This window comes from Ischnura elegans, chromosome 11 (genome assembly GCF_921293095.1).
Source record: "Ischnura elegans chromosome 11, ioIscEleg1.1, whole genome shotgun sequence".
Classification (NCBI taxonomy): Eukaryota; Metazoa; Arthropoda; class Insecta; order Odonata; family Coenagrionidae; genus Ischnura; species Ischnura elegans.
In genome coordinates this window covers 29,803,620-29,809,252 of record NC_060256.1, presented here as the reverse complement: position 1 = coordinate 29,809,252, position 5,633 = coordinate 29,803,620, and the positions used below count along the sequence as shown (strand labels likewise).

The 5,633-nt window shown below is 36.4% G+C and overlaps 2 long non-coding RNA genes across 2 annotated transcripts; both read left to right on the top strand.

The window, feature by feature from the left end:
- The first annotated feature begins 979 nt into the window (after positions 1–979).
- On the top strand, positions 980–1,430 carry LOC124168196. The gene is made up of 2 exons (XR_006866865.1): positions 980–1,067; positions 1,178–1,430. It is a non-coding gene; the product is annotated as an uncharacterized LOC124168196 (long non-coding RNA).
- Positions 1,431–3,699: 2,269 nt separating this feature from the next.
- LOC124168008 lies at positions 3,700–5,192 on the top strand. The gene is made up of 2 exons (XR_006866815.1): positions 3,700–3,962; positions 4,255–5,192. It is a non-coding gene; the product is annotated as an uncharacterized LOC124168008 (long non-coding RNA).
- Positions 5,193–5,633: the final 441 nt, after the last annotated feature.

Below are 5,633 nucleotides of genomic sequence, written 5' to 3'. Positions count from 1 at the left end.
ACATAATGTAATAGCTTAGCCATGTGGTACTTAATTTTATCTTCAATAAAAATGTAAGGAAAAAGTCTCACCAACAGAGAAACAAGATAGTCGTTCATTATCTGGTTGTAGATTAAGTCTTGTGAAGTACGGACTCAGAAAGCCTCAGATAGGCCCTTAGTCATGTGCATCTATTTTATCATCAGAGGTTCTTTTGCATTATGTCTCAAACTCCTAAGTTATGACTTAATTTAGATGTTCCACCTGTCAAAAGAATATTCTTTAAATGTCAAGAGTCATCAAATTTGAAACATTTCACTCTCCAAATTTTCAACTTCCCCCACTTTAGGTGTTTCTGAATAGGCACTTGTACATTTTATTTATGTCAACTCAAGCTGATTTTTTAATTCAGTTGACATTTTTTTTCATTTGAACCTTGACTTCCAGCCTGAAGAAGCAGACTGGAATGCCTGCTATACATGCCATCTTCAGATGGATAAATACAGCAGAGAACTTGAAAGAATGTTGCATAACCCTTCTGCAAAACTTTCTATCTAATACTTGTATCTCACTGGAAATAGTGTACAAAATGTTGGTATATGACACCTTTCCCATCTCTGCAGCTCAATTAAGACAGCACAAAGAGTGATGAAAAATATTTGTTCTCCCTTTTTTGTCAGTTTATGAAAATATTACTTAGCCATATTTCTGTAACTGCTTCAGATAAAAAATTGAAAATTTGGTAATTATTGCTCCAGCACTTGCAATCATCGTAACAAATTTCCACAAAATCTAAAATGGTGAGGTAAACACTTTATTTTGCATTGATATGGAATGGCTCGTGTTGAACTTGATGGAATTGACTATGTACTTTGATATTCATATCTATGGCCATCTCTCTTTTACCAGGTAACATATTGTCATTTATCTTTTTTTTTACCTTGACAGTATCTGAATTGATGTCATTCATCACCCAAGTACAATGTGAAACCTTAGATCAGGATAATGGAGCAGTTAAACTGATGAATGGGATTGAATATTGAAAAATTCCATTGGATTTCTAACATTCCAAGGCATGGAGCTTAGAGGTATGTAATCAACTTGATGGGATTGCTAATGTACTTTCGCATTCATCTTTATGAGTACCTGCTTTTTATTGGGTGACATATTTTTATATATTTTTTGTTTGCTCTGACAGTATCTTGAAACTGAAGTTGCTGAAGTGGTTCAACCTGCAGATTTCTCCTGCGGCAATGGACATGGAAATGAAGCTTTGCTCTTAACCAAATTAATAACCTTGATAGGAAAATATGCAAAAGTAAAATTTTTGACATTGCCATGGTGTACATCTAAGGTATTCCTTATCTTTGCCTACAGGCCATCTTATAGTCAGTGTTTTCATATCAATGGTGTAGCTGTATGTATTTGGAATTACAATGATGCGTAACCAATTGGAATCATGACCACTTAATTGTGCCATTAGATTTTTAAGAAATCTTTGTATTTCATTTACATTTTTATTTATTATGTTATGCAGTGCCATACAAAGTGTTTTTGGGGTAAAAAAGCATTTAAGGGTGCGATTCATATAGACACTAAAATTCCTCACTTTACAAAGTCTCTTTACGGTAAAGTGAGAGTTTAGCTAAAGTTCACTTCAAAGGCATCCCCAGGATCTCACTTTATAAAGTGGAACTGTAGCTGCTTAAGTCTCGATCAGGCATTGAAATTTTGAGTGTTGGCAATGAACGCTTCATAAAGGTTAACAAAAAATTGACTCAGGATATGAATTGCTAAGTTGTTTACAGGTTTTTGGGGACTAGGTTTCCATGTTGTATTGTGCAAAGATTTTATTAAGCTACATTTTCTCGTTCTCTCATTTTGTGTGCAGATGTAAATTAATACTGCGTTGTCCGAAGCTTTTCCCCACTAACTTTTTTGTATGATAATGACTGAGTTAGGTGAATAAAAGCTCACTTTTAATTAGCTTCCTGCATTGGAAATGCACTTCGATGTTTTCAGCAAAGTAAAGATACAAATGCTGATATTTTCACATCATTTTATGATAATCTTGCCTGTTTAACTGCACACGGTTGTTTGGACTACATGTTAGTCGAAGTTTGATGGTATAAGTTCATTGAAGGTGGGTGAAATAGTGAAATTCTCTCACGTTAACTTGAAACTGTAGTAATCAATTTGAAGATTTTCCAATCAGTGGTTGTCTCAGGTGGACGCATATTTTGAAGTAGGTATTGGTGTTTATTGAATTTTTTTGTTCTTACCAGTATTTTAATTCTTGGGATGTTGATGTATGCGGCTGTATGTATATACATCCTCGATAAAATATTGCTTAGCTGCAGATAATATGACTATGAAGGAAAGTATGTTTTACTTATTTATTGCTGCCTTTCATGGCAAGATACTATTTCATCATTGTAAACATTCAAATGACTAATCGAAAAACGAAACAAAAACTCTCTAGTTTCAAAATGACAGAAACAAGAAAATGTTAACATAATATGGAGGCATGTGGAAAGAGTACATAAAGCAATTATGGAATGAAAACGCTTAAAATACAATGAAATGTTTAGAAAATAGCATTTGGTTTGCCAAACGATATGAAAATCAAGTCTGCTTAAGAGGACCATTGGCTCCAATATAAACAGAAATTTGCTATCATTTCTAGGGGGGAAATTCTAGAACATAAACACATGCATAACCTAAGAACATAATTAGTTTGTTTTAAAAATCAACACAAATTATGCCAACCTATTCAACCACTTACTGTGCTGTAATTATCACATAATCGTAAAAATGTCCTAGGTAGTATAACAACTAATAGAGTTCAACTGCAGAAGTAATGGGTCATCTCCAGCAATACTGACTCGATATATTTTCCGGAAAGAGAGACACATTACGTGTCTGGTTATTTCTTGAAATATGCCTGTCTTCTGCTGAGTCTCACCAAAGAATTAATTCCTATTAATTTCCGTAACCCAAATATCTTCATATTTCAACTTCAAAAGCAGCCATATTTATTCATCCGTAAAGAACACTTTACCCTAAGTGAGCTCCGGTTGGGCACTTTACGGTAAAGTGACAATTCTGCCATTTTTCTTCTAAAGTGGTGTTTATGAAACAGAGAAAGCAGACTTTAGCCTGGCTAAAGTAGACTTTAGCCCAGCTAATGTATACTTTAGCTTAAAGTGCCGTCTACGAATAGCACCCTTAGGGATTCATTTCATTATTAATGTTGAGGTGCAGTTCTCAAACTTTTCTGTTGCACATTTGATTGTTACTTCACATTTGTGGATATAATCCCATCTTTTTGTATAATTGTTTTGTATCATTTTATTGTTCTGTGTCAAAGGCTACTGCAGTGTGATCACAATGTAATATGCAAGAAATCTTAATAAATGTGCTTTGTATTACTCAATTATTTTTTTTTAGTGTTTTCACCCTAGCGAACCGTAATGGATATCAACTATGATAACGGGTCATTGGCCCGAGTTGTTAATAAATAGTAATATTGGTAATCCTTAGGAAAGGGGGGCGGGGAAAAAGGCTATTCAATTTGAATTTAGCGCTCTAGCATAGCCGAAGTTACTTTTTTGGCCGCTGCAAAAGTAGGATGGCGCTACAGTAGGCGGCCAAAACTTGCTACGTCATTTTTAACACGTACATACACATCTTTCTAGAGTATATAATCTTTGTGTTATATGCTATTTAGTATTTGGATTTAGGATGTGAACGTAGATACGATAATGGGATGAACCTTATTTCCTTTACTTTACTAAATAGGGCCAGAATGCGGCTCTTAGTACTATAGCCTTGGGAAAAACCTCAAATCCCAGTGTTGACGCGTACATCAATTTTTTTGGTGCAAGAAAACAATTATGAAATTCTTTTTCGCTCTTTCGAGTTTCCCTTTTACCGGAGGAAATATCGGCTGAGTTGTACCCGGTCTGCTGTGTTGTTTTAAGGTATAAGTCACAGTTATTCGCCTCTTGCCTTCCTGTATACCAATGTCACTTAAATCTTAGGGCGTAATTTTCTTCAAAAACAATTTTCGTGTCTCTCTTAGCCGAATTTGAAGTGTGACTAGAATAAATCCAGAATACACTCTCGAGCGATCGAAGACCATTTGGAGTCATCAACTCATGTGCTTTTTCGATTATTATAATTTATTTGGTACCAGTTACAATATGCTTATGTGGAAGCAGGCTGAAATTTCACCAGTCATTCTTACTCATCACCATTCATTTTCTTCTTCAGGTCGACATGTTGGCCTTCGCCTCCCATTTGATCTACAAATCCTGTTCTATTTTGCCCTTATCCCCTCACAACCAACAACTTTCCACCACAGCTTGCAGCATCCCTGCCACCGATTGTAGTACACCATCTTTATCTCCTGAAGTTTCCTCTTCTAAACATCGGCTCCATTTGTATTCCACATCTCGTTTGCTTCCATAGGAAGTCACCACTTCCTTTTTCCTAAGGTTTTATATCTCCTAATATTTTTCCAAGGAAAATATTAACTGAATGCAACCTGTTATGCTGCTGGGAAGATAGCCTATACTGAATTACAAATGAGAATTGGCCCCATGTCTTCAACTTCCTCATTCTTTTGTCAGACCTTTTACTTTCCCTTCTCTACCCAAATCTTTATTGCCTCTTACCTATTCTCATCCTCCGTCGTATCCAAATTTCTGCTATGTATTGAACAAGAATCTACAAAGAGAAGCAGAAAATGAAATACATGATCATTGTATCACAGAAAACATTGGTTAAATGGAGGAGATAAGCGAGAGGAGGAAGCCTCACCAACGAGAAGCCTCAGGACTCATCTATCCTCTGCCATGTCAACCACTCCCACGAGTCTTCTCATGTGCCCAGTACTGTCCTACTCCAGCGTGTCCCACTCTGCTGCCCCTGGATGGTGGATAAGGGAATGTTCGGGGGATCTGCTATGGCAGTCCTCCCAGCTAGGTCCGATGGAGCCACTGACCATAAGTATGGTGCAGCCCTCCATTCAGATTTGCGATGGAGCATAGGGCTAACAACCCCATCTTGTAAAAAGTTACTGTTACAAAACGCAAGCAAAATGCCTCGAATATGGATTCCATTTTACTCATCTCATTATGATTTGACTTCATTTCATACGCCGAGTAACTTGGAGACGTTTAAATGAATAAATACACAAAATCCACTCACTTTCCCTATAAAACTCAATCTTCAAAGTTAATTGCATAAGTCGCTGCACCCATTATTTACAGCTGACCATTAATTAGAGTGAATGCATTCACATAAAATGGGATACGAAGCAGTCATCCATACTGAGCAAGTTTACGACAACCCGTTGCCATTGCTTTGACATCAACCTCGGCACAATGGCAAAGGATAAACTGTTGCCACTTCCTTGCCTTGGACATTTACATAAACGTCGGAGAGTATGCTACCTGGGTAAATATAGGTAAATACATGGAAATAAACTTTGAGGTTGATCATAGAAGAAGGAAATAAGATTCATAAGGATAACCTTAAACTGCGGATTCTCGAAATTGAAATAGAGCCCAACACAAGTGATGGATACGGATGCATATGGGGGCAACTTTGCACGTGACGTATTTTTTTATTACGATAAAAGTAAAGGT